The 26,236-nt window shown below is 41.7% G+C and overlaps 1 long non-coding RNA gene across 1 annotated transcript; it reads left to right on the forward strand.

The window, feature by feature from the left end:
• Positions 1–515: 515 nt before the first annotated feature.
• On the forward strand, positions 516–19,575 carry LOC115469909. Its single transcript, XR_003942086.1, has 4 exons — positions 516–527; positions 12,879–12,885; positions 17,715–17,720; positions 19,365–19,575. It is a non-coding gene; the product is annotated as an uncharacterized LOC115469909 (long non-coding RNA).
• Positions 19,576–26,236: the final 6,661 nt, after the last annotated feature.

Genomic DNA, 26,236 nt, shown 5'->3' on the forward strand with positions numbered 1-26,236 from the left:
GCTTGCAGGTGTCATCTATACGTAGGTACAGTACATATTTAGTGGTTTTTGGAAGGCTCACACGTTCCACCACAAGTGTACCAGTTAGAATGGGATATGGGCTACTCCTGGGACCTGCCTGCTGCTCTAACAAAAATGGCCACTATATCTAAAGCCGACATAGTACCTGGTATGTACTGTCATTGTCACTGTCACATCTTCAGGGGGCGGGAGGGGGGTCTGTGACCACTGGGGGTGTAAGGGGGTTATGCCTTAATCCCTCCAGTGGTCATTTGGTCATTTAGGGTACCTTTTGGTCACTTATTCATGATTGAAACACATTTTTGTTTTGTTTCATTATTGCAGAAAAACATTTGGTGTCGCCCATGTCCCACCCAAAACACGCCCCCTTGAAATTTGGACAAACTGTGGAGAAAAACATCTAAAATTGGAATGTCAAAAATCACAACTTGGACCTTATGACTTTTTTGGAAGCTTTTTGTTTTAAAAAAAAGAGCCCCTTAATCTATGTATCTTAGATCATAACAGTTTTATTCTAGGACACTCCCACCTTATATGAAGGAACAACCCCGGGCCCTCACATCATAGGAAACATGACCTTTAGTCACTTGGGGGTTAAATATGATCTCATCAGAATTTACAAGCCATTTTCTTTAATATGAACAGATATAGAAATTTTATGAGCATTCCTGATCTCCTTTATCCAGCTTTTTTCAGATAATTCCACTCCAAGATCTTCCTCTCATGCCAATATATATTTGAATGTAGATAATTCATTTCTCACCATTTCCTTACAAAGGGCTGATTTCTGAAGTCCATTCTCCACATCCAAACACTTTCCAGGGGAGAGATACCCTGTCCTTAGGCCTCCTGATATTGTCTCCTTTGCAGAAATGCTTTATTTGCCGATATTGAAAAATATCTGCATCAGGCAGCTCATGTCCCTCCTGTAAATCTACAAAGATTAAAAGTTTACCCTCCTCTGCAAACTGATAAAAGGCAGAAAGCCTCTTCCACTCCCAGCTTAAATAAGTCATATGTGTCATAGCTGGAACAAAATCAGCATTATAACACAAGGATGCTGCTAGGAAATAAAACCCTTCCCTTCAACATCTTAGCCTGTACTTTCCTCCACAGCCCATCCCCCGTACCACTCGTTTCCTCCCACCCATTGGATCTTTTAATGTCCTGATGAGATAATATGGTACTTAACCATATGTGATTAGAGTGAGTCATTACTGTTTTGGGGAATTTTATATGTCCATTGTGAAGGTTTAGGTTGATAGTGCATATTATGTGTAGCTGTGGAGTGCTAGGGTGATTTACAGTAAGTTAGTTTGTACTTATGTTAATTATAATTACTATTTTGGCTGTTACATTGTTCTGTGTACAGAATTGTGCATAGGCGCACTCACAAGGATCTGTAACTATGTAGCCCTGCTCAGCTCAAACACTATCTGTTGACCTGCTCAGGCCCCGTGTGGTTCAAACACCTGATGTTTGAACCACATAGGGCTCCGTAGTTACAGAGCCCCGTGAATCAAATGTATTCAGGTTCAAATGTAACTTCAGAAATAAAGACTTGTATTTTGGAGCCAAAGCCAGCCAGAAGCCATTGTTTACAGTGACAAGCCATTTTTGGAGTGGCATTTGCCACCCTATGGTGACACCTATGGTCCCACCCTCACCTGACCAGGACTTGCCATTCCTTCTGTGGGATACGACCTGCTAAAGCAAGAGTCTGCCACTGAATTCAGCAGACGAGGCAGGTCTATCAGTTTGTTACCATCTATGATGTGAAAGTCAGAGGTTTTAACTACCTCTTTGCCTGACTGAAGCCAAAAGAAGATAGAGAGAAACACCAACCAGGAGCTTAACTATAGGAGAAGGTACTATGTGGATAAGATTCTCATGAAGAGAGAGTCTGTGTGGATGAGGATCCCAGAGAGGAGAGAAAAGCACTGTGAACTTCAGTCAGATGGGGACAGGTGCCCTATACTCAGGAAACCACTAACCCCAAGAGACCGGATAACAGCAAGGCCATAGCCAGCTATGTGCGGGAGGTGTGACAGGTGTGCCAAAATGTAGGTGCCTAAAGTGTGCTAAATGTAAATTTTATAGTGGAAATTACATGTATAATTGCCATTATAGAAAACTAGCGTAAGACTGAATTTATGTACCTAACTTTAGGCATGATGACTTGTTTCACAAGGGCCACTCTACCCTTGATTCGCTTGCCTCCTCACAGGTCAGTGACAATTTTCACTTTCTTACATTTTAATAATTTATATCCAAACTGATCTTATTTTCTCAAAATTTGTATCATTTCAATTAAAAAAGTAAATCAGTGCTACTTAGCTTCAGCATGAAGATTCACTTTATGTGGGACCGTTAGACGACATGAAGCATGTTTCACAATAGCTACTTCAGGGTTCGGTCCATTTTCTAACACAGGCTCACCATAGTAAAACGGATATAGATATGGTGAGCGTGTTGGAAAATGGACTGAACCCTGAAGTGACTACTGCGAAACATGCCGCATATAAGTAGCACTGATATTACTTTTTTAATTGAAATGATAAAAATTTTGAAAAAAATAAAATACGTTTGGATATAAATTAATAAAATGTAAGAAAGTTTAAATCGTTACTGACCTGTGAAGAGGCAGGTAAACCAAGGGAGTGGAGCAGTGGCCTAGTGGTTAGAGCACCAGTCTTGCAATCCAGTGGTGGCCAGTTCAAATCCCACTGCTGCTCCTTGTGATCTTGGGAAAGTCACTTAACCCTCCATTACCACAGGTACAAACTTAGATTGTGAGCCCTCCTGGGACAGAGAAATATCCAGTGTACCTGAATGTAACTCACCTTGAGCTACTACTGAAAAAGATGTGAGCAAAATCTAAATAATAAAATAAGGGTAGAGTGGCCCTTGTGAAACAAGTCACCACTGAGGTCAAAAGAATTCACATGAGCCTGCTTATTCTTTAACATTTAATCTAATCTAAAATTGTTTTGTGCATTGGGTTGTTCTAATTTAGATTCTATGTGTTACCCCCGGCTTAAAGAATATTTGGGTCAATTAATTGTAACTTTAGGCACGAGCACGTATGGTAGTTCAATGGCTGGTATAAATGCTCACGCATCACTGCTGTCAGTTGGGCATGTAACTGACAGTATTCTATAACCTTAACACATAACTGCTAGGCATGCCCCTGACCTGTCCATGCCCCTCCAATGTTCACACCCCCTAGCAGTTGTGCACTAGAGAAATTACATGCTAAGGTTATAGAACACTGGCTAAAACTTGTTGTGTGGTGTATTGTGAACATTGATGTGTTGTTGAAGAGATTGTTTGGGCTTGGTTTGTGAGAGTGTGTTTTTATGAGTGGTTTGTGTCTGGATGATCAATGCAAGTGAAGGTTGGAGATATGGTGTCTCGGGTTTACCATGTGTATGGGAGTACCACAAGGGTTGGCACTGTTTTTTGTGCTTTTTATTGAGAATTTTGCAAACTAATACAAAGTAAGCATTTAGAAATATGAAAATGTACACAAAACCTTTTACACAAATAACGATTGAAATTCAAGCCCACATCAAGGGGGAGAGCAATGAAGTAAGACCAGATAGAAAAATCAAAGGAAAAATCCAAAACATTTCAACCAGGCACAAAACAATTTATCCCTAAAGCAACCTAGCTGTGCAGGATCTAGGAACAGATAGGTATAGTTCTCATACATAACCAGACATTTACAAGGAAACTTTTAAAAGAATTGTTCTCCCACAGCCAAGACTCAAGCCTTAAGCTGTAAAAAAAAGCCTTGCGACGAAGTTGTGTAGCTCTGGCTATGTCAGGAAACATCAATACCACCTGCCCATAGAAAGGAACTTCTTTTTTTCTTAAAGGAGGACGTCAGAACCATCAGTTTCTTTTCAACAGAAGACAACATTACCAATAAGTAGCTCTTTTGATTATATTTTCCTGCAAAGATTCCAAAACTTGTGTTAGTTCTAAACTATCAGGAGTGTTTAAATGATCAAACTCCCCCCTTCCTGGTTAATCTGTTTAATCCCCTCAGGTAAGCAATAGACAGTGCTAACATCAATAGAATCAAAGGTAATCTGCAAAACATCTTTCACATACATTTTAAACAACTCAAGAGAGGATAAATAAGGAGTAACAGGAAAATCAAGTAAACGTAAATTAGTAGCCCTCTGTGCAATCTGGAGATGCATTAATAAACTATCCTTCAATGCAGCTGCAACAGCTGCTTGACATGAACTGATATTCAAATTAGCTTTGTTCGCAGTTCGTTCCATTTGAATCTAGTCCCATTCTGAGTTACCGTTTCTACCACCTCCTCTATAAATTTGCTGAACTGAGAAAGATTATCCCTCAAAGTAATATCCGTCTTAAAAATCAGATCATCGTTCAAAGAAACAGCATCAGAGTTCAGAGGGTTAGGAAAACCAGAGTACTGAAAAGAAACACTTGGCAAATGATTCCAGAAGTTCCACACAGAACTAATAGAACTGAAGAAGACGAGACAATATCATTGTAATGGGTTCACTCCTAACAGGGCCACTCCCCTCAATAGATGTCCACTATTTCCTGCATCACAGCAGGTTGTGAGGGTAGGGAAGGTCCCCCAGATGATAGGAAAGCTTTCAGGAAGCAAGCATTCTCACTGTTAGAGAAGGCTCCAGCATCTTAGATGACTACAGATGCAAGTCCATAAGTCCCCTTACAACGGTAACAGCCTCAGTTTTTTTCCTTGCTGCATTTGCTTCCCCATAGGAGTGGAGCAGAGTGCAACGTTCCACGCTCTTCAGCAGCTTTGAAGGGGATCCAAAGGGGCAGGACCTACCCCTTAGGTCATGCCCCTTCGAGCATGCGCCCACAGCCATGGACCACTGTATGGACCGTCTCTTGTAACTGGAACAAGGACCTCTCTCCAGCATCAGAGTAGTCTCTGAGGTATCCAAGCAAAGATCTCCCACAGTCCTTCTGTTTAATATTTACATGGCTCCAGTGGAGAAGCTATTTAGAGATCTGGGTGTTTGCAAGGTTTTTTTTTCCTGTGCAAGGTCAATGGGAACAATGTGTTCAACAGCTAGAGTTATGTCTTCAGAAGATTGGGAGATAACCAGTTGGTATTGAATGTGGAGAAATCAAAACATATGCTAGTGGGTAGATGCATAGATTGGGAGGTGCCAAGGGAGGTTGGGGTTTTGGGTACATGGCTTCTGGTGAAGAAATGTGTAAAGAGTTGTGCTTGATTCAGGATTATGTATGCACGAACAAAAAGGACAGGTGATGATACGTTCATCTTTTTACTAGCTCCATCTACTGAACAGATTGAAGCCGATGCTGGCAGGTTATGTCTTTAGGATTATATTTCAGAGCTTAGTGCTCAGCAAGTTGAACTATTGTAAAGAATTATACCTGGGGGTTTCCACTGTTCACTGCTAGGTATTGCAGGTCGCTCAAAATGCTGCAGCATGTCTGATCACTGAAACCTCTATGTGCATGCATACAACTCCAATATTTAAGCAGCTTCATTGGCTTCTGGTGCCTAATAGGATTTCATTCCAAGTGCTGAGACTCATATCTGGCTATTAATGAGGCAGCTCCCTGGTAATTTTCACAGATTTTGAAGGTGTTCCAACTGGTGTATGCATTGCGTTCAGTGGACATGAAATATTTAGAAACTGTAAATCTGGGGAAAGTGCATTATGCAGATATGAGGGCAGCTGCATTTTCTACTATGGGACTATGTTTGTGAAAGAGTTTGCCAGGGTACTTATGTCTGGCTACGAATGTGAACTAATTTAAGAGGCCGTTGAAGACCTATTTGTTTCAGATAGTATATCCTTTGGCATAATGGGAGTACAGGTATAGAGTGGGACAGCTTTTCAATTTATTTTTGTTTTATGTTGAATTTTGCTGTTGTGTACACATAACGTTTTTAAGAATGTTTTATTGTGATTCGCCTAGTATTTAGTAAATAACATGAATAAGCGCAGTTACATGTGTAACAGTATCAATTAACTTCAATTACAGTCAATTATTATTCATGTTAATTAGCTCCTAGTTTAACAATTATGTGTGTAACAGGCAGGACTCTGTGACCTGTGTGTGCAGTTTTGCACGCTAAGCATGATAATGGATGTGTAAGATTTTAAAATTAGGGGGTTAATATATGTGCTACATGCAGTCTGTGCATGTACGCTTTGCCCCACTGCTGACACACATAACAAACTGCTGCCTTTTATTATAGTGGTATGATAAGAATGCAAAATCCTTACGGTCTGTGAGTCTGCAGGAGAACAAAGAAGGGCAGAGGAACTGTTCTTCTGAATATTTTATGCTGGTTTCTTGTGTTTTCTCATCTACCCATAACAAGTGTTATTACAGTTTGCGCATTTGACTGAGGATTACTTTGAGAGGAATTCCCCCCCCCCCCCCCCCCTTGGTGGCCCTGGAACATTGTCACCTACTTTCTATTACAGAATACTAGTCTAACCAGGTATATCTGTTCTTAACATTGGTCCAGCCATAGAACAGGTGAATTAGCGCTAAGTATTCTCTAATGGGCCAATGCTCAGAACTCCAGTGCTATTAACAAATAGCAATGGCAAATAGCACAGGAACAATACAGGAAATCAGCCCTCTAATGCTGAAAACTAATGCCATGCAAATTTTATGTGTGCTGTAAGAGAAGGAGGAATTTGCCTGGCGCATGCACACAAGAGTTTCACGGTAAGCGCAGCTCCTGTGTGCATGCCCAGGCAAACCCGGAAGTGAAACATACATCAGTGTCATTCTTCTGCTCCTTTAAGTATAAGCCTTTCAAAAAAACATTTTTCACTGGAAGGCTTACGGGAAGGCGCCAACGTGTGTTTTCATTTTTGGCTTTGCTTGGACTCACACACATGTGTTTCTCACTCCAAATTCAATTAAAACCTACAGATTTTAAGGAGAAAATCATGGGAAATCCTCTCTTCAAATACGCCAATGCAAGGTCCAAGCTGGCATTAGGTTTGCAGCAGTAAGGGAGGCTTTGTTTTGTGCTCTGTTCGCTGAGAATGGGGAGGGAATAGGAAATGACCTCATTTACGTCCATTTGACTACATTTAAATACTATTTGCACTAATCTTTGGCATGCACGTTGTTTCCTGTGCTAGATCCCTCTGAACATCCTGCATAGATTAACACCAGTGCTAGTCCAGCGTTAATCGGCTCTAGTTCCAGCATTAGGTACTGAGCATCAGCCCATAAGTTATACATGTAAGTTTGAGCCTCGCATCTGCTCCAATCCATTTATAACCACACATTATGTAAATTATACCAGTATTTACAGAATAGCCCTTAGGCTGGAATTTTGGCAGTTTTGCTCATAATGTGCACATACACATGTAAATACCATTATTTTATACATTTACACACATAATTGGCACATACATGTTAACACCTATTGTACAATTACCCACAATATGTACTGATCTGCCATCACAATTTTATTTATTTATTAGGATTTGTTTACCGTATGTTTGAAAGAATCCACTCAAGGAAGTGTACAGTATGATGGTATAAGAAGAATTGCAAAAAGGTCTCCATCAGTCCCATAGGATCAGATCGCCAAAGACAGGCTAGGTTAGTTCTGAATTGTTTGCCACTTTATTATTACATTTTTATTTAATGGGATTTATTAACCAGCTTTATGAAGAGATTCACCCATGGCAATGTACAGCAGGTACAATTTAACATAAAACTTACAATTGTGTTAAGAGCATAACAATAGTAAAATGAACAAGTAAAGACATAGATAGAATGAAAGAGGACAACTTGAAAGCAGCAAATTGAGACCTAATAAAAGGATTACCATGAAACAGGATCAAAAATATACATATTTAACAGTGCTGAAATTCAAATAATAGAGATTTAATATGATGTAAGCATTCTGGCGTCTGTAGTTTTGTTTACCTTTAAATAAAAGTTAGAGGGCTGCATACTCCTGTCTGCAATGGGACAGCTATTTTTTATAAAGCTGGACTGGCTTGGCCTGAAACCAGGAGTCATCAGGTGGTCTTAAGATGCTGGAGAGCTTTTGTGCTTTGAGTGCCACTAAATTCTCTAAAATTGGAAAGGGTTGTTTGCATCTTGCTAAGCAATGAAATAAAATAATGCTCCCTCGCTTTGGGTGTGGGTGTCTGTATTTGCATGGGGACAAGGATCTCATTTCAAGGCAGAGCTGAGTAAATCAGTCCTTTGTGCTCTTGGTCAAGGCAGACCAATGCATCTGATCCTTCTTGTTTTAGACTTTGGAATCCTGAACATTAATTAAAATACCTGTGGAGTTGGAGAGGAGTTTTTTTGTTTGTTTAATTTCAAGAACAGCATTTTCCTATTCTGAAAGTTGATTTCAGCTCACAGGCCAGTGAATTTGAGAATCCTCTGAATTTACACATAGAGGGCCTCTCATTAAAAAGGGTGAGAGTGACCCCAGAGACATAAAAAGACACTGTTTTTTAGTTAAATGGGGGGGGGGGGGGGTACAGAAAAAGCACCAATGCATACTCAAGCGTCTTCGTGGATTAGTGGTGGCAAAGCCTCAAAGGCTAGGTAAAAATGAATAAAAATATAAAGCCCTCAAGGTGTCTTAGAATAAAACACCTTTATTGGTGATCCCCTAAAATTAATTATTTACAGTATAAAACTGGGTAAACTCAACATGAAAATCTAAAGAAAAAACAATGAAAGTCTCAAGGAATCAGTAGTTCAAGCAGTTGCTGGATAGCTGTTGAATTTTGAGGGCAGTCTAAGCCCAAAGTAGGGGACACAAAATTTTGCCCTGCCTTCCACCCCACCCTACTCTCTGTGTCCCACCTCCTGCAACCCCAAAATACCAGAGCTGGCAGGGATCCCCAAGCCCTGCCAGTGGAAGACATTCTCCTTCAGTGGCCAGAAAATCTCCAACACTGGCAGTCAGCGGCACTTTTCCTAGCATGGGGGGGGGGGGCAACACAGCGATGGCCCATGGAAAGTGCCACTGACTGCAGCATTGGACAGCTTCTGGCCACTACAGGAGGACGTCTTCTGCTAGAGTAGCTTGGGATCCCCATCAGCCATTGCAACAGATAGTGCCATAATTTGGGGGGAGGCCTGATCCCAAAGTGTGGGGCTCAGGTCCCCTACCCCCCCCCCCCCCCATGGCTACACCACTGAAAGTCCTGAGACATGAAGTAGCTCCTCCAGTTTATCTCTTCTTCTCTCCTTCTAGGCCCCATTTGTTCACCTTAGATTGCTTCAGACATATCTACAAGATAGTTTCAACAAAGCACAGTCTCCCTACATTCAGGGGGCAATTCTATAATTGGGTGCCACAATTTAGGCGTCTACTTTGCACAGGCTGTGAACCTATTCTATAACGGCAATTATGCAGGTAACATGGAGGGGAATAATCAAACGGCGCCGGCAAAATACATGGCTGGCAATGTATTTTGGCGGTGCCGCAAACAGCTGGCCAGACCCGTATTTTTGAAAAAGATGGCCGGCCATCTTTTGTTTCGATAATACGGTTCCGGCCAGCCAAATGCCTTGGATTTGGCCGGGGTTTGAGATGGGCGGCTTCGTTTTTTAGCGATAATGGAAAGTTATGTCGGCCATCTCAAACCCCGGCCAAATCCAAGGCATTTGGCCGTGGGAGGAGCCAGCATTTTTAGTGCATTGGCCCCACTGGCAGGACACCAACCGGGCTCCCTAGGGGTCACTGCAGTGGACTTCAGAAAAGCTCCCACGTGCATAGCTCCCTTACTTTGGGAGCTGAGCCCCCCAACCCCCCCAAAAAACCCACTACCCACAAATGTACTGCACCCACTAAAACTGCTCCAGGGACCTGCATACAGCCTCTAGGATTTATTGCTGCTGTATAACTTTGGCACACCAGTTCACACCTGAAGACTAATCTCTCTGAAAAAGTCCTTTCTTGAAATAAGCACGTTTACTCACAGTTAACTGCAGATCAGAGGTTGTGCCCCACTGGCAAAGAGTCCCCTGGTACTAAGATTAGCAGTAGGTCAGAGCTGGCACAATGGTGTACAATGCCCTCTTTCAGCACCATTCAAGGTAAGAACTAGGTTCTCTAATGTGGGTAACACAGGAAAGGGAACTAAAACTGGCTTACAAAAATGGCCACTACCGCATGGACTACAACAGGAAACAAAACAGGGCACACTCTGACCCAGTAAGCAGGGGGAAAGCACCAGGGGAGTACAGCCTACCAATTACCAATACCTACACCCACCACAATGCATTGCTGATGTGACTCTGCAGTGCAAATAACAGAAAAGGTGTCACATCACAAGCAGGAAAAGGCTGTCGGAGGACAGAACACATTCTGCTGTCATGGAGGTAAGTACGGCATTTGAGGCTGGCATACAGGCTGGAAAAAAAGTGTTTAAAGTGGGGGTTTTTTGGTGGGAGGGGGGTTAGTGACCACTGGGGGAGTACGGGGAGGTCATCTCCGCTTCCTTCCGGTGGTCATGTGGTCAGTTTGGGCACCTTTTTGAGGCTTGGTCGTGAAAATAAAAGGACCAAGTAAACCTGGCGAAATACTGCTTAACGCCGTATTTTGTTTTCCATTATCGGCGAAAGACGGCTATCTGGTAGCCACGCCCATACCCGCCCATGTCCTGCCTTCGCTTTCCCGCCGACACGCCCCTTTGAACTTTTGCTGGCGAGGCAATGGGAAAGCGGCGATCCTGTCAAAAAAAGCAGCTTTCGATTATACCAATTTCGCCGCTTTTCCCAGATCGCTGGCCATCTCCCGATTTGTGTCGGGAAATGGCCAGCGATCACTTTCGATTATGAGCTGGTTAGTAACATAGTAGATGACGGCAGAAAAAGACCTGCACGGTCCATCCAGTCTGCCCAACAAGATAAACTCATATGTGCTACTTTTTGTGTATACCCTACCTTGATTTGTACCTGTCCTCTTCAGGGCACAGACCGTATAAGTCTGCCCAGCATTATCCCCGCCTCCCAACCACCAGCCCCGGCACAGACCGTAAAAGTCTGCCCAGCACTATCCCCGCCTCCCAACCACCAGCCCCGCCTCTGCCACCCAATCTCAGCTAAGCTCCTGAGGATCCATTCCTTCTGAACAGGATTCCTTTATGTTTATCCCACGCATGTTTGAATTCCGTAACCGTTTTCATTTCCACCACCTCCCGCGGGAGGGCATTCCAAGCATCCACCACTCTCTCCATGAGGAAATACTTCCTGACATTTTTCTTGAGTCTGCCCCCCTCCATTCTAGAATACAAGCATAAAGTCAACAGTTATATGCCAACACTTAGGCGTACCTACTTATGCCATGTCAAAAGAGGCATAAATGTACATGCCTAAATGCGGTTCTTACAGTATACTAAGTGGGAGTCACACCCATAACCCACTCATGCTCCTCCTCTTGTTAACGCCCCTCACATGTATATGCACTAAAGTTCTAGAATACAGCTGTGCATGCCCGGCACTTACACGTGTAACTGTTACAGATATGTGCATAAGTGTTATTATTCTATAACTTATACATGCAATTGACACCTAACTTTAGGCAACCTGTTATAGAATGGGGGGGGGGGTGGGGGTTGGTATCTTAAATAAGCACAACCAATGCCTCATCCTATGGACAGTTATACAAAATCCAAAAACTCCTTCTGCACTGTATATGCTAACTGGTGACACAAAATTGTGACACTGCTTTCCTTCCCAAGTAAAAGTAAAAATTCAAAGTTTCAAAAATCTCAACATTCTCCCTGAATAGGGTGTTTGGGATGTATTGGAGTAATCAGTTGCTGCCACCTTAATGGCAGAGATGAGATGTTCCTTACTGGTCCCGCCTACCTTACTGAGGAAAATAGCACTCCTAGCACAGATGAACCCTCCGGCACTCCTAAACTGAGTCCTTGAACCCTTCAGCTCCTGGGGTTTCTCTTAGCTTATTCTTTAGCCCAGACCCCTTGGGGTTCTCTTTCATGTCTCCTCTCTCCCCTTTCCTTAGCTGTGGTCAAGCCTAGTTGTCTTAGGGGGTAACAGTACTCTCTGTGATTGTATGCCCTAGTTGGCCATCTCGGGAAGGCTGCCTCTCAAGCTATGCCCGAACCCCTAGGGCCCCTGCAACTTCTCTTCCTTCCCCAGACCCCTGTGGAGGGTATAAGATCCTTGGTTCCAGGGTCTTTTATACTTCCCTCCTTCCTCAGATCGGAAATAAGCAAATGTGGTAGCAGATAGTATATATGAGAGAAACATCAAAGCATTACTTTGACAGTCTGACAGAGTGGGAGGGTGGGGGTGTGCATGGGGACATCAAAGCATTTCATTGATATTCTAACAGAATGGGTGTTGGTAGGTAGGTGTTTATTTCTCTGTTTATTACCCTCCTCTCACCTACCAACACCCATTCTGTTAGAATATCAATGAAATGCTTTGATGTCCCCATGTATACCCCCACCCTCCCACTCTGTCAGACTGTCAAAGTAATGCTTTGATGTTTCTCTCATATATACCATCTGCTACCACATTTGCTTATTTCTGATCTGAGGAAGAAGGGCAACCTTCGAAAGCTAATCAAGAAATGTATTAAGTTATGTCCAATAAAAAAGGTATCATCTTATTTTCTTTTCCATGTTTTATTTTGTTTGATTTCTATTGATAACCTTTAAGAGTGGACTAACACGGCTACCACACCTCTATACTTCCCTCCAAAATTAGTGAAGGAGACACTTTCAACCAGTGGCTGACACTCTTTCCACCATTACCTCATACTGCAGGCAGGTCAGACTAGGGTCATAAGTACATAAGTAATGCCACACTGGGAAAAGATCAAAGGTCCATTGAGCCCAGCATCCTGTCCACGACAGCAGCCAATCCAGGCCAAGGGCACCTGGCAAGCTTCCCAAACGTACAAACATTCTATACATGTTGTTCCTGGAATTGTGGATTTTTCCCAAATCCATTTAGTAGTGGTTTATGGACTTGTCCTTTAGGAAACCGTCTAACCCCTTTTCAAACTCTGCTAAGCTAACCGCCTTCACCACGTTCTCCAGCAACGAATTCCAGAGTTTAATTATGCGTTGGGTGAAGAAACATTTTCTCCGATTTGTTTTAAATGTACTACACTGTAGTTTCATCGCATGCCCCCTAGTCCTAGTATTTTTGGAAAGCGTGAACAGATGCTTCACATCCACCTATTCCACTCCAATCATTATTTTATATACCTCTATCATGTCTCCCCTCAGCCGTCTCTTCTCCAAGCTGAAAAGCCCTAGCCTCCTTAGTCTTTCTTCATAGGGAAGTCGTCCCATCCCCGCTATCATTTTAGTCGCCCTTCGCTGCACCTTTGCCAATTCTACTATATCTTTCTTGAGATGTGGCAACCAGAATTGAACACAGTACTCAAGGTGTGGTCGCACCATGGAGCGATACAACGGCATTATAACATCCTCACACCTGTTTTCCATACCTTTCCTAATAATACCCAACTGTAGAACATTCTCCTGTCTCAACTTCAACATATAGGACACATTGTGGTGAGGAGGGGGTATAAATTAATGTGAAACTTGTTCTCATTATGTAAGTGATTGTTGCTTTTTTTTTCAATGTTGTGTTTTGAGAACTATTAATAAAACAAACTTTAATAATAGGACACACTGTGTAATTCTACTACAGAAACAATACCCACTGACAAAAACTGTTACTATGGCTATGCAAACAGGAACTGAAGTCCACATATGTAGAAAGACAAAAACAGTACTGGTGCAGTCTATCCCTCATAACCTATAACCATCACAGAAACCTAGTTTGAGGAAGCATTCTTACTGTTCCCCAGGGCATTAGTGAATGGTTGACTAAAGACAACTATTAAGCTCATTTGTTTAATAACCCAAGCAGTAATTCAAGGCTCACTAAGGAGACTTAATTTTAGGTGTTGACTGCTAAACTATAATTTGGCAGCCTATGAAACCTCCATTGCCGCTGATCTGCCCATTTGTCAGGCTGCCTGCTTTTATGCTCTGTCTCAGACTGTACTTATGTCAGCTCAGCCTTGGAAGATTGTAGTTTCTTTCTTCTTGGCTTTGGAACATGAGGCCTTGTTCAAAAAGGCCTGTTTTCTATTCACTGCCTACTGAAAGAGGGCCTTCATAAGAGTTTGCAAATCAGTTTTAAAAGATCAGCCAGATTTTATTGGATGAGAAATTTCATTGTGACTTTGGATTCTTTGCAAGTTGTATTATCCTTTTATGGGAGCCACATAAAGATTATCTAGATATGATGTTTATAAATGAACTTTGGAGACCACAATGTAAGTTTTTTCTTTAAATGGAGTAGATCGTTGTGGTATTTGTTGAGTATTTTCATGTGTAGCAGGTAGAAGAGGCTTCAGGAGGCTAAGCCTCCCTGAGATGCTCTGAAGCCCATATAAAAGCAAGATGCTGATGGATGGCAATGAAATCACCAAAGGTATAGGTGCATACTGATCATTGTTACCAAATAGAGGAATTAGTGACTTGAAGAAAGCTAAGGTCTCATGATGTACTGGGTAGTGCTGTCCAATTCGCGATTCGAATCGATTCATTTTTGGCGAATTGATTCGAATCGATTCATTTCTTTAAAAAAATTGATTTTTTAATAACTCACTATTAGCTGCTTCCTCTGCACCAGCCACCGTCCCGCCTTCCTCTTCTTCGCATAGGATGCGTCACGCGTGTCCTGCCCCCCTCCATGCTGCCACGTTCCCACCTTCCCCCACGGCGCTCCTCCTAAGACCCAGTGGATCTCCATTCCCCAAGCTTAAATGACACACTCTGCTGGAGGGAAGCAGGGAAAATTGCAGTTCTGTCTTCTTCACACAGGATATGTGTCCTACCCCCTCCATGCCGTCACATTCCCACCTTCCCCTGCGGCCCTCCTCCATCATAGTCGCTTCTTCAAAAGCCTGCAAATCAACAACATTTTTTGGCCTGTTCCCCTAGCCTAAAAGACACACACCACACTCAGCTCTCAGTGTGTGGCCAAAATGTGGCGGTGAGCAGCAGATTGAACTGCAAATCTTGAACACTTGAAAGAAGAGCTGAAGAAAAGTTTACCGCACAGATTTCAAGATATATTATTTGATACCTTATATAGATTAAGCAGCTTCCTGGATCCGAGATTCAAGTCAACCTAGAATGAGGTGCCAGATGTCAATGCAGTTGCAGCTCAAGAGATCATTAAAATGTAAACCACTGATGTACCATTGCCAGTCAGCAGCAGCACAGCCATGGAGATCACTCAGACATTACCAGCTGTTCCAGAGTTTGGAACACAGGATGTGGATATGCCTCGACAGAAACGCAGTTTCTGGGAAACAGTGGAATATACAAATGTTTCAGCTAAGAAAGCCAGACTTCCATCACAATCAGACTATGACAGTGATATTCGAATCAGATGCAGTGCAGAACTTGCTTGCTATAAACACGAAGGTCTTCTGGAAACTAGTGGTGATGTTTTTTGTTTCTGGCAGCAAAGTCAAATGAAATTTCCTCTACTGAACCGGCTTGCAGAGACATTTCTGTGTATGCCAGCCACCTCTGTGCCCTCAGAAAGAATTTTTTCTGCTGCTGGACAAATTATAGCTGCAAGACGCAGTTATCTGAAGCCAGCCATAGTGGACAAACTGATTTTTCTTAATAAAAACTGGAAGATGTAGGGCTTGACCAAACTTCACTTTTCACATGATATAACACTGCATGGAGCGCTGACACCAAAGTTTGCCTTTGTTCAATTGCTGCTGCCTTTTTTTTTTTTTTTTTTTACCCTGTGTGTTATAATATTAGCATGTGGGCCTCACTATTTCAGTCAAGTTAAATCGAATCAAATAGAATCAAAAAAACAATTTTTTTGAAAGAATTGATTCGTACCGAATCGAAAATTATTTGACTGAATCAGACAGCACTAGTACTGGGAAGCTACAGACAAGAAATAACATGTTAACTGTACCACAGACTTCATTTAACTTTCCCCAGTGAGTCTGAAATTAATTAAACAAGCATATGAGATCCAGAGCTTGCCTTCCTCTACTGTAATCTGGTGCCCTCTGCTGTCAACTAGAAAGGAGGGGAAGAAGCTGCAGCTGCCAATGTGGAGCTTATCCTGTCAACGCTGGCTGACAAAGGCTGAGCCTACCAGTACTGTATAAGCCTTTTTAAACTTTTGGGCCTGTTGTGCTACCCTTCAGTGCAAAGATATTAGCACAGCTTGTATGCAAAGTCCAAAAAAAGCTGATGCAGTGCTGGCAGGCTCTGGATCTCTTCTGGCAACAGTACTCAAAAGACCCCCTTTTACGTAGGTGCGCTGGCGTTTTTAGTGCGTGTTAAAAATAGGTGCACGCTAAAGACACCAATGTATTCCTATGAGCATCTTTGTTTTGCGTGTGCCTATTTTTAACGCACGCTAGAAACACCAGTGCACCAACGTAAAAGACCCGCATAATGAGCTCTGTAGTAAACAGTGGTAGAGCACAGCACACTTGGCTCTAGAAAGATAAAGAGTTAGGAGTGAGTTTGAGGGTGAGGAATACCAGTGCATGTTAAGGATAGGGAAGACAGGTGTTGAGGCCCAAGATCCCAGTGGCATACAGTCCTTATCTACTACTACTACTACTACTATTTAGCATTTCTATAGCGCTACAAGGCATACGCAGCGCTGTACAAACATAGAAGAAAGACAGTCCCTGCTCAAAGAGCTTACAATCTAATAGACAAAAAAAAAAAATAAAGTAAGCAAATCAAATCAATTAATGTGAACGGGAAGGAAGAGAGGAGGGTAGGTGGAGGCGAGTGGTTACGAGTCAAAAGCAATGTTAAAGAGGTGGGTTTTCAGTCTAGATTTAAAGGTGGCCAAGGATGGGGCAAGACGTAGGGGCTCAGGAAGTTTATTCCAGGCGTAGGGTGCAGCGAGACAGAAGGCGCGAAGTCTGGAGTTGGCAGTAGTGGAGAAGGGAACAGATAAGAAGGATTTATCCATGGAGCGGAGTGCACGGGAAGGGGTGTAGGGAAGGACGAGTGTGGAGAGATACTGGGGAGCAGCAGAGTGAATACATTTATAGGTTAGTAGAAGAAGTTTGAACAGGATGCGAAAACGGATAGGGAGCCAGTGAAGGGTCTTGAGGAGAGGGGTAGTATGAGTAAAGCGACCCTGGCGGAAGATGAGACGGGCAGCAGAGTTTTGAACCGACTGGAGAGGGGAGAGGTGACTAAGTGGGAGGCCAGCAAGAAGCAGATTGCAGTAGTCTAAACGAGAGGTGACAAGGGTGTGGATGAGGGTTTTGGTAGAGTGCTCGGAAAGAAAGGGGCGGATTTTACGGATGTTGTAAAGAAAGAAACGACAGGTCTTGGCGGTCTGCTGGATATGAGCAGAGAAGGAGAGAGAAGAGTCAAAGATGACCCCAAGGTTTCTTCTCTTGGAAGGAGCTATCCAGTGCATAAGACCCTAGACCTGAGGAGCTACAAGAAACCTCCAGCTCTGGAAAAGTGTCCACCAGAACAGGCTCCCTAACATCACCTGTTAGTTTTATAGAGTATACAGTTTGAAGGCATAAACAATAATCATGCCCTTTATACCTATTCCACTTTACTCATGATTTTTTTCTCATTCAGGTTAAATTAGGCCAATAGCAGTACAAAGTGCGATACAATATTTGAATGTAAACAGCAGTTGAACTGGCAATCAATTTTGTCAGGAGAAGAAAAGGTGGAGATAGCCAAAAAGAGATAAGGATGTCACAGGAGCTATACTATTGGAACCAATTTATTGATATGACCCGACATGGCCATGTTTCGGCATGTGTCTGCATCAGGTTCCTAACTCACTATGCCCGTTTTTATAACAGCTTCAGAAAGCTTGACAGATTATTTCCAGTTGTGATTCTTTGTTTTATGTGAAGTTTATTACTCCACTGTGGTAAACGGCATAGATGTTATAGCTATTCTAGGGATCACACATCTGTCTGAACAATCATCAACATGCTGATATATTATACAGATCATAGAGTTCTGGGCATAGTGCATCATGGGCTTCTGATGCAGGCACACACCAAAATATGGCCATGTCAGATTATATCAATAAGATGGTTCCAATTGTGTGGCTCCTGTGACATCTTTATCTCCTATTGGTCGTCTCTGCCTTTTTTTCTTCTATGTGGTACAGTGGCAGTCTGGTGTTCTTCTGTGTTTTGTTTGCTTGTTTTTTTAAATCAGTTTTGTCAGCCATTGTAAATTGTCTTGTTGTTAGGCACATTTCATCCAAATGATAGCACCTGTTGGGGAGACTTCAGACATCTCTTTGTCTGTACATTCGTAGGCATAGGCACAAAGACACAGACAAAGATGCTTATGCACAACACAAAGACACATACATACACAAAGACACAGAGACACATATATACCCAAAGACACAGACACAAAACACATGCATGCACACACAGAGACAGATACACAAACACAAAGACACGCACACACAAAGACACAAACACAAAACACATGCATGCACACACAGAGGCAGACATAGGTATAGCACCTGTTGTGGAGGCTTCAGCCATTTCTTTATCTCTATATCTGTAGGCATAGGCACAAAGACACAAACACACACAAAGGTGCACATACACAGCACAAAGACACACAAAATTGATTTTTTAATAATGCACTATTAGTCGCTTCCTCTGCACCAGCCGCCTTCCTGCCTTCCTCTGTGTCTTCTGTCTTCTTCACACAGGATGTGTGTCCCGCCCCTCACCATGCCACCACGTTCCTACCTTCTCCCACGGCACCCCTCCTAAGACCCAGTAGCTCTCCGCACACACAAAGATGCAGAGACACATACATACACAAAGACACAGACACAAAACACATGCTTGCATACACATACACACGGAGAGACAGAGGATACACACACATATATATATGCCTCATACAGCCTCTATCATCCTGAGCAACACTTTACCATGCCTTTTAACACCAAAATGCTGAACAGACATGCATAAATTTGCAAATGAAGTAAGGAGAAACTTGCCATTTTGTCATACTATAAGCGTGAACTAGTCAATTTTTAATCGACTGCTTAATTTAAAGATTACATGATCAGGATCATATGGTTGTTTTGGTATGTATGTTTCTGGTGTGTATGCTTTAGGTCTATTTTGTATTTTATGGAGTTCTTTTCATGTTACAAATTTTCAGTATATTGTACACTGCTAAGAACCTGTATGTGGGTAATGGAGGACAATTCAGAAGAGGAGAGGCAATAGAGGTTCATAGGATTTAATGTGCAAGAAGGAGGAGAAGCTTTGTTTTTTGAAATTCTGATTATCAAGAACTTGTGTAGCAGCTAAGAGTGATTCAGTGCTGCTAGATGCTAACCATTGCAAGGTGCATGTGCACATAGGGACCCTAATAGTGTAAAGTAAATCCCCTGATGCAGCTTCTTGGGAGGCGAAACATGGTCAGGTTGGGTTATTGTTAATAAAGTTTTATGGTTTCTGAAAATTTACTGACATCCATTCTGTTCTTTGATTGTTGCAATGGTGGTACATAAAACTTTAAATAAACATAAACATATTGATTGGCATTGTGAACCACCTTGTTGTACTATACGAAAGGTGGTATACCAAATTCATATTTGGCACTTGGACTGGACAGCCCTGGACCCTAGTATAAATGATTTCTGCAATTTACATAGACGGCTAGAAGAGCTTTGCACAATTGAGTTCCACAGCAAGGCAAAACGTGAGTGACATCACTGTCTTCCCTTCCATGGAAACCAGAATGTAAATAAAAGAAGCTGAAGCATCAGCCTTAGAACCTCCAAAGCATGCCAGAACTTCTGATTAGAAAGAAAATATGTTTGTTTTGTATGGTTTGATTGCCTGGTTGCCTTGGCCAGGGCCACGCCCCTTTGGACTGTGATCTCATCAGGAATCATGTCACTGCCTCTGTGATGTCATGGCTCTGTGGATGTTTTCTGTTATTTGGCTACAAGCTCTGTAGGAGTTTGGCAGCGCCCAGAGAAGCAGCCTCAGGGAACTTCTCAAAGCATTTCTGGAGTGAGAAGCCTTTAGGATTTTACTGGCCTTCAAGCATTTTTTGATTTATTTTTTGGAAGACAAGAGTCATCATTTAATTTTCTGGAGGACACTTAAAAACATCCCATGTCCCTAGGTTTATACCCTTTCTTGGTTTCCAGTCCTTTGGGGCTGGGATCTCAGTCACTGGTTGCAATTTTGTTGCTACTTTGTTGAAAAAGGGTGTAGGAGAGTTAAATAATCCAAAACATTATAGACCAATTTCTGTATTACCATTTTTAGTGAAACTTATAGAAAAAGCTGTGTTAAAAGAGCTTCAGGGATTTGTGTTGAGCCAATGAGTATTGAATGATTTTCCTTAAAGTTTTAGAGAAAATCATAGTGTTGAACTCCTGCTATTGTCTTTGATTAATGAACTGAGACTTGGATTGGATCAGAAGATTGGTTTCTGTCTAGTGGCTTTGGATATTACATCAGTCTTTGATATGGTTAATCACACTCTTGATGGTAAAGTACTGCAATGGTTTCAATCCTATTTGCAGAATACATAATTTTTGGTTAAAGTAGGTGAAGAATTGTTACAGGATAAATCATGGTGTGCCTCAGGGTTCTGCCTTGTCCGCATTATCATTATTTAATGTGTACATGGCATCATTGAGTGAGGTTTTCCAGTGGTTGGAGTCTCATTCCGTATGTATGCTGATGATATTCAGTTTTTCTTTCTAATTACTGAAACTCCTGAGAAATTAGGCTTATTGGGTACATATCTAGATGCAATTTCAGACTGGATTCGATACTATACTTTTATCATTCAATTTTGCAAAAACTGAACTTATGTATGTTGGAAAAAATGTAGATCTTTCATTGCCTACAGTTTTGAAATAACGAGGTGTGGATTTTTGTGTGAAATCTGTTATTAGGAATTGGGGTGTGATGCTAGATTATGACTTAAGTATGCAAGCACAGATAAATCATATGATTTCTACTGCTCTTTTTTCAGTTACAGGTACTGAATAAGTTAAAGGGAATGACACCAGTGATTGATCTTCATAACGTTCTGCAGACCCTGGTATTACTGCGGTTAGATTATTGCAATTCTCTTTATTTGGGTTTGAATTTAGCTAAAATACAGGTTTTGCAGATTGTTCAGAATGTGGCAGCTCACTTGCTTGCAGGAGCAAAGAGATTTGAGCATGTTTCTCCTACGTTGGTTGCCAGTGAAATTTCGTGTACATTACAAAATATTGACTTTGATTCATCAACATATATACTGTATGGTGTAACTCCACAATATTTTATGGATTCTTTGATCATGTGTGAACCACAATGAGATCTTGGTTCCATGTTGAAGAAGCAGCTACAGTGGGGGAAATAAGTATTTGATCCCTTGCTGATTTTGTAAGTTTGCCCACTGACAAAGACATGAGCAGCCCATAATTGAAGGGTAGGTTATTGGTAACAGTGAGAGATAGCACATCACAAATTAAATCCGGAAAATCACATTGTGGAAAGTATATGAATTTATTTGCATTCTGCAGAGGGAAATAAGTATTTAATCCCTCTGGCAAACAAGACCTAATACTTGGTGGCAAAACCCTTGTTGGCAAGCACAGCGGTCAGACGTCTTCTGTAGTTGATGATGAGGTTTGCACACATGTCAGGAGGAATTTTGGTCCACTCCTCTTTGCAGATCATCTCTAAATCATTAAGAGTTCTGGGCTGTCGCTTGGCAACTCGCAGCTTCAGCTCCCTCCATAAGTTTTCAATGGGATTAAGGTCTGGTGACTGGCTAGGCCACTCCATGACCCTAATGTGCTTCTTCCTGAGCCACTCCTTTGTTGCCTTGGCTGTATGTTTTGGGTCATTGTCGTGCTGGAAGACCCAGCCACGACCCATTTTTAAGGCCCTGGCGGAGGGAAGGAGGTTGTCACTCAGAATTGTACGGTACATGGCCCCATCCATTCTCCCATTGATGCGGTGAAGTAGTCCTGTGCCCTTAGCAGAGAAACACCCCAAAACATAACATTTCCACCTCCATGCTTGACAGTGGGGACGGTGTTCTTTGGGTCATAGGCAGCATTTCTCTTCCTCCAAACACGGCGAGTTGAGTTCATGCCAAAGAGCTCAATTTTTGTCTCATCTGACCACAGCACCTTCTCCCAATCACTCTCGGCATCATCCAGGTGTTCACTGGCAAACTTCAGACGGGCCGTCACATGTGCCTTCCGGAGCAGGGGGACCTTGCGGGCACTGCAGGATTGCAATCCGTTATGTCGTAATGTGTTATCAATGGTTTTCGTGGTGACAGTGGTCCCAGCTGCCTTGAGATCATTGACAAGTTCCCCCCTTGTAGTTGTAGGCTGATTTCTAACCTTCCTCATGATCAAGGATACCCCACGAGGTGAGATTTTGCGTGGAGCCCCAGATCTTTGTCGATTGACAGTCATTTTGTACTTCTTCCATTTTCTTACTATGGCACCAACAGTTGTCTCCTTCTCGCCCAGCGTCTTACTGATGGTTTTGTAGCCCATTCCAGCCTTGTGCAGGTGTATGATCTTGTCCCTGACATCCTTAGACAGCTCCTTGCTCTTGGCCATTTTGTAGAGGTTAGAGTCTGACTGATTCACTGAGTCTGTGGACAGGTGTCTTTCATACAGGTGACCATTGCCGACAGCTGTCTGTCATGCAGGTAACGAGTTGATTTGGAGCATCTACCTGGTCTGTAGGGGCCAGATCTCTTACTGGTTGGTGGGGGATCAAATACTTATTTCCCTCTGCAGAATGCAAATAAATTCATATACTTTCCACAATGTGATTTTCCGGATTTAATTTGTGATGTGCTATCTCTCACTGTTACCAATAACCTACCCTTCAATTATGGGCTGCTCATGTCTTTGTCAGTGGGCAAACTTACAAAATCAGCAAGGGATCAAATACTTATTTCCCCCACTGTATCTATGTCTGTCATTTCTCAGAAACACGGAATTGCACTTTTTCAATAGCTGGGGGGAATTTGTGGAACCATCTTCCATGTTATTTAAGTCTTTGCGCTGACTATCAACAATTTAAGAAATTGTTAAAAACTTTTTATTTTGTAAAAAAACATTTATTGATGCATAAGGACATCTATTTCTTTGGCAGTTCTACCTATTCTATTTTTGATAATTGAGATTTGTGATGTTATGTGATTTTAATGTATATTTGATATTGTGATTGTTTCTTTCATAACACACTTTGAAAAAAATAAAAATAAATACATTTTAAAAAGTATGTCTACTACTTCTTCCTTCCTGACCTCCCACTGGCCATACAATATAACTGTTTCACTTAATGTGCATAGATAATGATAATTTTCAAAGAGAAACAATGCAGCTAGTTTCTGTTTGAAAATTTGTATATATGTACACATTAAAATCTTATGTACAGTTGGCAACTATGTGGGCTATTTGAAAATTGTTTGTAAGTAGGAACATTTTCCAAAGCCATTTACAAAGGTACAATAGCATTTTGCCAACATAAACCAACTCCCTATGGGTAAAAGTACACCATCGTTCCACAGCGTGCAAACTTCTTCCGGCATTGGAAAAGGGTTAGGACAAGGAATTCTACAACCTCTAATTTTGGAATTTTCAGAACTAAGTATCTTTGGAAGGGAAACAGACCTGCAGAAAAAGTGGGTGCATACCTCTTGCAGGTACCTTTTCCCTTAGCAATTCTCATTTACGCTCCCTTTTACAACTGAAACAAAGCCCACAGGTTAAAGTATCCTTAGGGATTGCATGTGTACATTTCAGTTTGGAAAATTGCCCTTTCAGAGGATATAACATGGGGCACCTAAGAAGGAATAAAAACAAAAAGTACCAGAGGCCCTCAAAAAAAGGTCAAAAAAATGTTTAATCATGTGCTTAGATAAAACAATCCTTAAATGGACCATTGTTTTATCTAAGCACATGATTAAAAGTTTTTTGACCTTTTTTTGAGGGCCTCTGGTACTTTTTGTTTTTGTTTCTTGGACTTTTGTTTGTACTTTGTTCCCTCTCTTTGCTATACTGCACCTAAGAAGGAAGACATCTAATATTAGACATACTGAGGCCAGTGGCATCACCAGATAGAAATATTTGGGGGTGACAACGGGGAGGGGGGAGCAAACTAGGTATGTAGGCAACCCATAGTGACATTTCCATACATTGTGGCCACCACCACATCACACACCTCTCCTCCAACCCCATTTTTTTAAGTTAGCAATATAAGACAACTGGGCCTTCTATGAATAAAGAGACCTTCCCCTTCTAGCTAGGTAAAATCACAGTTACAGGATTAGTCAGAATCTCCAGTTCTGTATCACACATACCATATTCCCCAATAATAGAGCTACCCCCATCCCCAACAGCTCGCCATACAAAAAATATTGAAATTGTGATTATTACCTCAGGAGCAGCACAGACTCCTTTCTCTGCCAGACATTTTGATTAAATCAGATGGGTTGTTTGTTTGTCTGGTGACTCCAGAGAATGTTAAGACCACTAGTTTTGAGCATTTTGTATGTAGGGTCCAAGAGCCTTCTTTCAAATAGGGCCAGACACTTTTCAAAAAAGCACAAAACCCTACAAAGACACATTCAAAACCTATACAGCAAACTAACTAAACCATAACAACCCTAACCTACCTATGAAAGACAGTGCTATAAATCCCTGTTTGCCAAGTCGGTCCTAGAGTACCCCCCCCCCCCCTTAAACTGATTTGCATAAACTGCTTCCATTATATGCAAATTTCTTTCATGTATATTCATTGTGGATATCCTGAAAACCTGACTGGCAATGGGTTAATTCAGGACCGACTTGGGAAGCATTGCTATAAATATTACACTGGGCCCTAGAGCACTAATATATCTACTACTGGGAAACTAGAACAAGTTAGTTTCAGTCAGGCAGAAAGGTTCAGTCAGCTCAATAATTTGTCTCCTAGCTCACCGATCACAGACTGCACATCCACTACCAGGCACATTGTGAAATAATGCAGTCAAATCATTACATAGTAGGCCATCAGCACTGGTATTAACATCAAGGAGCCTGCTTTAATCACTAGGGCATTTCTTGACAAGTTTCACATTATGATTGCTTGGGATTTTTATCTTGCTTTCATCAAAACACAGAACCTTGAGGCATCCTCTCCATTGTCTCTTCTCCAAGATGAAAAGCCCTAACCTGTTTAGCCTTTCTTCATAAGGAGCCCTTCTTCTCCTCTATCATTTTGATTGCTCTTCTCTGTACCTTTTCAAGTTCTGTTATATCTTTTGAGGTGAGATGAACAGGGCAACACCTCAAGGAGTAGTCATAGCAGGAATCTACATTGGAGGCATTATAATATTCTTAGATTTATAGTTGAAGCTTTTCCAAATAATTACTAACATTTCATTTGCTTGCTCTACCAACTGCCACACTGAGCCTACATTTACTTGCCTTCTGGTACAGCCTATGCAAGAAGATGATTATATTGCATTATCTGTATGGAACATAATATGTTCATTTACATTGGTAACAATAAGCAGCACTAACTGAAATGCTAATTCCATTTGCTATACTGTATCCCTTGAGACATCATGTTGGTTTGTGGAAACCATGAGTACATTTTTGCATTGAAAGGAATACTGAAATATGTCATATTACATTTTCCTTGTTGACATATTTAGTGACTGTTTAGATAATACAGGTCATATGTTATACATGAAATGAGTTAACAAGACTTGTCTGTAACACAGCAGTTACATTGCAGACGACACAATCCTGGCTTGCACCAGTTAGTGTGGCCTACCACCTCCACCAAGTGTTCTAGTGAAATGCAAATTCTCAGAACTCAAACAGTTCCAAACATCCACTTTCAAATGCATTTCCCTGTTTTGAAAAATCAGCATAATGTACATTTTCTGAGATCTATCACTTCTCTGCTTTCTTGATTTTAATGTGGAAATACCTCTAGCCTATGACTGACTCTCTGGAACTCTGTTCAAAAATTGAACAGGTCTTAGAAAGAAAATCTGAAACATTCTATTATAAGAGAAGCTCCAGAAAACTAGTAAGGCTTCATGGAGAAGCTTATTCTGCGCCAGTTCTGTGGAAAAACTGA

This window comes from Microcaecilia unicolor, chromosome 5, assembly GCF_901765095.1.
Source record: "Microcaecilia unicolor chromosome 5, aMicUni1.1, whole genome shotgun sequence".
In the NCBI taxonomy this organism is placed as follows: domain Eukaryota; kingdom Metazoa; phylum Chordata; class Amphibia; order Gymnophiona; family Siphonopidae; genus Microcaecilia; species Microcaecilia unicolor.